Source organism: Helianthus annuus, chromosome 5 (assembly GCF_002127325.2).
Source record: "Helianthus annuus cultivar XRQ/B chromosome 5, HanXRQr2.0-SUNRISE, whole genome shotgun sequence".
NCBI classification, from domain to species: Eukaryota; Viridiplantae; Streptophyta; class Magnoliopsida; order Asterales; family Asteraceae; genus Helianthus; species Helianthus annuus.
The window spans coordinates 161804808-161814059 of NC_035437.2; positions in this window are offsets into that span (position 1 = coordinate 161804808).

Sequence of the window (9252 nt, forward strand, 5' to 3'; positions counted from 1 at the left end):
AATCTGGAACAAGTTGTCAAGGTTAGGGTTTCACCCCTAGCTTTGCAACTTCTTCCTTATTTTAGTAAAATTGAGGAGATTATTCATCAAAATATGGATTTCACTCTTGATTTGGTATAATTCTCCTCGTTGGTTTTGAAAAATTAATGAAGAAATCATCGATGAATTGATAAAATGAGCATTGACCAAGCAATTTGGTCGAGAGTTTGCGGTTTTCACACCTAATCCTGACTAAATCGCTTAATTCTATTTGGAAATTCGAGTGCAGTGATAGCGAAGAGTAACAGGATATAGCACATAAGCTTGGTCTGTTGGTTCCTAACTATAGTCTAGGTCTCTAAGACAGTGACTCGTACTAGGTCGTGTCTAGCCTAATTCCCTATAGTTATGGCTCTGATACCAATCTGTCACACCCCAACCGATGGCAGAATCATCAGGGCATGGCACTGAGCGAAACAGATTGTCCAGAAGTTTCCACAACAACTATCATTACTATTTAGTTTAATTAACACGTCCCATACCGTATCCCAAATAGTAAAACAAATTATTACAGATAACAACTAGTCCATTGTTCTGTTCCGACAACTCAGATTCAAATATAAATAATATAATTGTTCAAATGCCTCTAGAGACTCGATCTTCAAGATCTACAGACAACTATGCTCTAGACGCTTATTCTAAGCTCGCCTTCCTAGCAGATAAGCATCCTAATTGCCTGTCACATACGTTAAAATAAAGTCAATACATAAAATGTAAAGGTGAGCATACAAGTTTGATAATAGCATATAGAGTTCGAAATAGTTTACGCATAACCAGCACGTACACAGAGGAAAACGAAACATGTTAATTATCGACATGGACCTATCGATACCAATGACTGCGGGTTGACTGCCCGAGGCAGTTCGCAATACATGATTACCACCGTAATCCATGCAAGTAATTGTCCTTAACAACCCCCGTGTGAACGGGTGCTGAGTCCAAACTATAGTACTACGTCGTTAAGGCAGGTAGACAGCATTCCACGTGTAAACATAACAACAAGCATTCATTTAGTCACGTAATACATGCAGAACGGTTAGCGTTTAAATAATTGAGTTGTGTGTTCGATTTGTGATTTTAGATAAGTAACATATGTAACACCCAAAAGTGCTAAAGCAAAAAGGGTTCGAGTATACTCACAGCGATTGATTGATGGATTGAAGGGAGCGCTTGAGAGCATAACGATGAGTAACGCGTTAAATGGAAACGAGTGATGATGGGTCGAACAGCCTGGTCGATCGAACTGTAGGTTCGATCGAACGGGTTGTTCGTTCGGTTAGACAGTCCGTTCGGACAGCCTGTTCGATCGCTCGGTAGGCTCGATCGGTTGGACTGTTCGAGTGGATTGTTCCTTCCTTTGAGTAGGATGTGTTTGTGTATGATGGCTTGTCCTTTTGAGGTTTTCGTTGTAGTATTTGAGAACATTGAAGTGTTCTTACCTTTCAGGTCGATCGATCGAACAGGCCATTCAATCGGCCGGCTTAACCGATCGGTTAGACACTTCAGTAGTAAGTCCTGAGCAGGATGTCACCTGATCGGACAAAATGTTCGATCGGGTGGCACTCCAATACGTCGAACGAGTTGAAAATCGATTAAGTGTTGAAGCATAGTATCTCATGATCCGAAGAGTAATTCAACCCAACTCGTAGTTCGATCGAACAGCACTTCGTTCAATACTAGACTTCATGAAATTGTTAAAGTGTGGGGCCATGTGCTAGCCGATCGACTGGCCTGGTCGATCGGCTGACATGTCCGATCGGTTGGGCTGTTCGTTCGAACAGCCTGTTCGATCGGCCAGCATTCTGACCTGGTCGGCCTGTTCGTCTAACACTTGGCTGTTTTGATTGTTTGACGTTATATCGAGGTATTTCGACAACGAGCTGAACCATGGCACCTTCGTTCTAACTTGTTTCCCCTGCTCGGACAGGAATCACCCAAGTCCGGCAACGTTTAACCCGAAATCGGTGAACCTCGTAGATAGAATCCGAATCTTGAACCACACAACCAGTAGAATGATTAGTGAGTTGGCTCAAGCTCCGTTTCTACCGGTTTGAAGGCATTGAGTGTAAAAGAGTTGAAAGAAAGTTGGAAATCCTTCTTTCAATCCTTCACACCATGTAAATGTTCAGATCTGTGATAGATCTTAGTTTGTTTATGTGGAAATCGGCTAGATCCAAGTGATTCTTGGTGGATTGAGGCCAAAACATGAAGTTCTTGAAGAACACCATGATGACATCATCCTAGAACACTTAGATCTTGATGATTTCACGGTTAGAAATCAAGATTTGAAAGATACAAAGGTGTAGGAGTGTGCATAGATAAAAAAAGTACAAGATTTAGGATGAAATCTTATCGGGATTGAGAGAAATCTGAGAAATAGTGAAGAACACGAGCTGGTCGGTCAGAGGGTTTCCAAAAGTGGAAAGAATGACAATGACAGGCCTATTTATAGGCTTCCAAAAGGGGAAAGAGCTAGCCGATCGGCCAGGCATCCCGATCGGACAGCCTGCTCGATCGGATAGTCCATCCGATCGGCTGGGCTGTTCGATCGGCTAGGAGTCTGATCGATCCACAGCCTGCTTTGAGTGTTCGGTGCGACGATTTCCGATATTTCGATTTCGATTGAAGATGATACGAATACGATAGAGTTCCTACTCAAATTACTTTTAGTCCCAACTACACACTATCCTTTCGTTACCATTCATCATAATTCGATTTCGATTGAGTTCGATTGAGTTTCGAGTTTCAATTCGATTGATCACCACACATAACATAAAGTAAGCACGCACAGGTAACATGTAAGGCACACACACACGTAATATAACACCAAATTCGCATAGTTCGAGTTTCGAGTTCAATTGATGATTCGATTAGCTTGATTATTGATTGATTAACTTTATCGCATTGTTACTTCCTACTTTTCACAGTCGTAAAGCGTTTCGCGTCGATTAACATTCGATTACCTCAATCCTTCGATTAACAACACTTACTCTACATAATAGTATAATACGAATAATAAAACATAGAATAGACTAATTACAGTCAAAGAAGTCAAATTTGACTTGGACTTTGACTTTGACTTTGACATTCGGTAACACTGGGTGTTACAACGGGAAACCTACAGATAAAACAACTAATGTGGTTTATAAAGAGATTTTCAACGAATTGTTATTGTTTCATATTCATGTATTTCAATTTGTCGTCGTAACCTAATATGTTCGGTTGTCTTTTACCGTGTATAAAATCAAAATATTTAATGTCAGCGGTATTATTGAAGAAATTTTCTTTTACCAACCCGCGAAGCTCGCGGGTTCTTAGACTAGTAAGCTAATGAAAATATACTCTCCTCAATCCGTGCGCGAGTTCACTTATGCTGTGTTCCTGAGTTTCATTTAATGGGAGAAGAGAAAGGAAGGGGAATTAGTAGAGAAAAGAAAGGAAAATATGTGATATTATTTTGTATTCCCGAGTTTAATGAAAAGGAAAGGAAAAGAAAGGAAATCAAGCATTTTATGTGTTCCCGAGTTAGGAGGAAAAGAAAAGAAAGAAACAATTTTACCATTATACCCTTTAAACATAAAACCTCTTGATTAACTTGAATCTAACTTATTTGAACCATAAAACATCTTGACCGGACCATAATTTGCAACCGTAAACAAGTAACTTTATACAATACGTCAAAACAAAAATGGTCGAAACCTCTTTAATTTGTTCGGGATATTAGGTAGCTATTAATAACATCTATGATAATTTTTACGTTGTTCATATTAATCTTTGCCAAATGATGAAGATCACGAGCTGGAAGGGTCCTTAGGTACTTAACCCTCGGTTTGAAGTATTGCACGCCATCCGTTCGCTTGATCATCATCAACAAGTGTTGTTCGTCAAAGTCCCAACTTCTAATCTGCTTATAGTACTACCCTTTCGTGTTCACGTAGGACTTTTTATGGGTTGTATCGGGTGGAGGAGGCTTGAGCCATCTGCTTGGCGAACCTCCTCGGGGACCTTCTCAGGGTTTGGAATTTCCTCTGGAGGAGCATCCGCAAACACATACTCCCTGATATCATCAAGATTCACATCAACGGATTCCACGCCTGGAATAGTCTCCAGCGTGTACACAATACTGTCACCCTTAGCCACCTCAACATGATCAATATTTTCAGCGATTTCGTCATCCAATTTCCAGTCTTCAACTATTCCCTCAACTTCGTCATCTTTGTCAAGATCATCATTGGTCAAAAAGTGCTCTGCAGCTGTATCTTCATCATCATAATCCGAGGAAAGTCTAGATTCAGCCTCAATCGGATCTTTTCCTTTATCTGCTCCAGCTCCGCTTCTGGACTCCCCATCAGCCTGAGCTCCGGTTGTAGCTTCAGAAGCTTGTGAGCTACTTGGCTACTCCCTTTGCTGAGTGGTGTTAGGATCCTTGTCCTTATCTAGATCATCCTAGATCTTCTTCAACTCATCCAACTTGCATTTAGCTTGAATTTGCAGAGGCATATTCTCCCCCTAAGCAGCAAAGAGCTCCATAACTAACTTTAACTGCCTGGAAGACGGTTAGAAGGGTGGTTTGGGTAAAGTTCTTGCCTCGTTCAGTGTATAGATCTTGTGAGGACTTGATTCAAGTTTATTAGGACTTCTCTAGAGGCAGATAACATCAAATCGGGGGAAGTAAGAACGGCTTGAATCCCTTATAAATAAACTGCTATTAAAACTTTAACCCGGCCTTGCGGGACTGTATCCCTACTGACTCAGACCAATATGGCCGAAGGTAGCATTGCCTCCAAAAGAGGGACATGTCACATTTTGCGTTAATAACTTACTTAATTATCTTTCATTAATCCGGCCTTACGGGACTGTATCCCTGCTGACTCAGACCAATATGGTTGAGGGTGGCGTTGCCTCCAAAAGAGGGACATGCCACAACAACTAAGATAATCTCTTAAAAAGCACAAAGTGCGGAAATCATCGAAGGATACATAAAAGAGAAGTTGGAACCAACTTGTAACGCCCCAAAATCTGAATGTTAATATTTGTTGTATGTTATTATGTGACACGTCAGGAAATAAATAACTAGGCTATTTAACCTAGTTAAGAGCATGGTTAAAAGTATTAAATGATTTTAGTAGTGTCAAGTATGTTTTAAAAGTAAACCCGGGGGCCTAAAATGGAACAAATGAAAGTTAAGTTATAAAATAACTAAAAACACACACAAACACACACATACGTGTGCGTTCAAGAAGGATCAGGAGACTCCCATGGAGCCTCAAACCCTAGTTCCATCTTTATGCTCAAATCGGAAGGCAAGATGAAGCTCAAATCCATAACCGAGCATGGATTAATGATCACCAACACTAGGGGATCATAAGGTATGTCTTAAATCTAAGATTTGTGATCATGGGTGAAGTGGGTTATGCTCTAATCCGTGAGATAATATGAAATTGATCATGTATAAGGGTTAGAAACATCATATAGAACATGGGTTATGTAAGGTTTGTGTTAATTTGAAGTTTAGATGTGAAACCCGTTTGTTATGGTGAAGATGATGACATGGATAAATCATCTATGTCTAAATTCTTGCTTAAAATTAATGTATTTTGATTTGTAAGATGGATTCTTATGAGGGGAATTGAAAGAAATGTGATACTAGTATGTTTGATGTTTATGCATGTATGATTCATGTTGATTAGAAGGAAGAAATTGATGAATTATGTATGAGATTAGAAGGATATGCATGAACTAGTTGTACACTATGCTTACAAGGTAGTACACATATCAAAAGCATGATGAAATTATGAAGAAATTAAGATTAGATCACTTGTAAGTGATTAATAAGTAGTTATGAAGTGGGTTTTAGATGATGTAATGTAAATTGATGATTTACTTATGTTAACAATGTTTGGAATCATACATGTGTGTGAGTGTTTAAAGAAATTGGATAAGAAATGGTGAATTGTTGTTAGATAAAGTGGACAAAATGTGATGATAATATGTATGATGTTTAATTTTAAATACCACATGTTGATTAGTAGAAGGATTTGATGAACTATGTATGAATTTAGAAGATTGTGCATGAATTAGTTGTACGTTATGCTTAAAAGATGGTACGCACCCCAATCGTATGATAAAATGTATGTATTGTCGTCCGTATAGTCGATTATGATGTTGCGGGTATATAATGATAAGTCGAAAGTTAAACTAAATGAACCGTTGACTTCTAAAAGTCAACCGTGTATAAGAAGGATGGTTAGGCGGGTTGTCATAATTGTAAGATTAAGGTAAGTTATATGGAGCGCGTTTGACGAATGTGTGTTTAATGCGATGACATGATGGTTTACATGAGTTTGAAATGATGTGAATTTGGTCCCATGTATTATGCTTGCTAGAAGTAACTAATGGAAGTCAAATAGGAATTATGCGATCGATATGATCGTTAACATGTACGATTATGTATGCTAATAAGAATGTGATTTCGATGACATGGAAGTATAGGAATCATGTCGAGACGGAATCAAGCACGGAAGGCTAACGGGTCAAAAGTGGCGAGGAAACGAGTATGAACATGGACGCACGAGGTAAGTGATTTCTTTGTAATCACTTCTTAGTTGTTTATGGAAAGTTATGTGCAATTTAATTAAGTATGATGATCGAGGTCAAGTAGGAAAGAATTGTATGAGACCGATGAAGTATTAAACGGATCTCCGAGCGAGGTATATGTGATTAAGAACTGTAGCTAAGTAGTAGGATTGGTTACTTATGCAAGGGAGTCCTTTGTTGTTAAGGATAGAGCAAAGTTGACAAAAACGCCCTTGATGGGTAAAACGAGCAAATGGTCTTAAAAGTTGATTACAAACAAGCTATTTGATTAAATGAATGTTTTGAAAAAGCAAGAAAGCGAGAAGTATGGTTGTCGTAAGCTAAAGACCTTAAAATGCGCAAATACCCTTAACGGGTCAAAATAAGCTCTTGAGCGAAAATGGGTCAAGAGGATGCAAGGCATCTGATAACTTAATCTTGTATGATATACAATGTGGACATTATTAGGTTCATAAGAAGTCTTGGTCAAACAAACAAGTTTTGTGGATGAAGGCATGAACGGGTCGAATAAATCATAAATTAATAATAAGGCGATAGCGTGTAAGTTAAGAATTTCCTTAATCCGGATATGGGATTTAAGTTCATATGATAGAATGTGAATTTACAAGCATGTAGGAAGAAACGGGAGGTCAAACGGGTAAACGGTTCAAAAGTTACGTGCGTTTTAGTGCGTACGGACGACGAAACGAACCTGCAGAAAAACTGCAAAACTAGAGGGCGTCACCGACGGGTAGGGGACCTAAATGTGGGATCCTAAAGAATATGTAGTAATATGGTACCTAAATGTGGGATCCTAAAGAATATGTAGTAATATGGTACCTAAATGTGGGATCCTAAAGGATATGTAGTAATATGGTACCTAAATGTGGGATCCTAAAGAATATGTAGTAATATGGTACCTAAATGTGGGATCCTAAAGGATATGTAGTAATATGGTACCTAAATGTGGGATCCTAAAGAATATGTAGTAATATGGTACCTAAATGTGGGATCCTAAAGGATATGTAGTAATATGGTACCTAAATGTGGGATCCTAAAGAATATATAGTAATATGGTACCTAAATGTGGGATCCTAAAGAATATGTAGTAATATGGTACCTAAATGTGGGATCCTAAAGAATATGTAGTAATATGGTACCTAAATGTGGGATCCTAAAGAATATGTAGTAATATGGTACCTAAATGTGGGATCCTAAAGGATATGTAGTAATATGGTACCTAAATGTGGGATCCTAAAGAATATGTAGTAATATGGTACCTAAATGTGGGATCCTAAAGAATATGTAGTAATATGGTACCTAAATGTGGGATCCTAAAGAATATGTAGTAATATGGTACCTAAATGTGGGATCCTAAAGGATATGTAGTAATATGGTACCTAAATGTGGGATCCTAAAGGATATGTAGTAATATGGTACCTAAATGTGAGATCCTAAAGAATATGTAGTAATATGGTACCTAAATGTGGGATTCCAAGTTAAGAATTTCCTTTACGAATGTAGAAGCCTATTTATGTATATATGAAGATACGTATGATAGTATGTATATATGTGAAGGCGTAGAAATGTATGTATGTATGTAAATGTGTATTTGTGTATGTATGCGAGTACATGTGATCGTAGGCATGAAGGTAGAGACGTATAAATGTAGGCACATATGTAGAAGTGTATTTATGAATATATGAAGATACGTATGGGTGTAGGCATGTATGTATTGAGATATGGATGTATGCACGAGTATATGAAATATGATTTTGGATACGTTAAGTGTTAATGATATTAATTATGTACCTGGAAAACAAAGATTTATGCAGGCACATTATTGAAGACTCACAAGGGAATGGATACGCTAATGATATGCTTAAAGTTAGAGAGAAAGCTGAATGGAAAGTGTACATGTATTGAGTCTTGTTTATGTATTGTGTACTAATGTGATGAATGTATGTGGTGAGTGCAGGTTGTACGAATCACGAGTCATGAGGATCTTCAAGGATTAGAGATCGAGGATCGAGTCACAAGACAGATTGTACGGAAACGTTGGTGTTGAAATTTAGAAAACCCATGTCATGTATTTAATTGTAAATGAGTCAATTGATGACTTCATGTGAAAAAGTTGTATTAAAATGAAGTTTTAAGTAAGTCAAGGTAATTATAAGGAAAGAAATTTTATGGTACATGTTTCCGCTGCGACTTTAGTCAATTACAAAATTAGGGTGTTACACAAGTGATTCTATCTTGTTTATTGTTTTTACTAACTTTTTATTTTGTTTTTCTTCTTTTATCTTTATAAACTTACTAACATATTCTCTCCAATTTTTTGTTAGATTAGACATCGACGATATTCCGGTATTAAAAGCTCTTGTGCCCTTGGACAATCTCGGTATCTTACCATCACTATACTACACCAGCGATGGGTGCATTTGCCCTAACGTGTTGTAGAGAGTGATTGTATTATATCGTGATCTATAAATTTAAAGCTTGATAACGAGTAAAATGTGCTAAAAATATACTAAAAATTATGCCACACTCAACACCACACCTGTGTGTTTTAATATAAATTTTATAAAAGCCAAAAAGATTTTGCTTCTATCTTATTTTTGATAGACCGATGTTGGA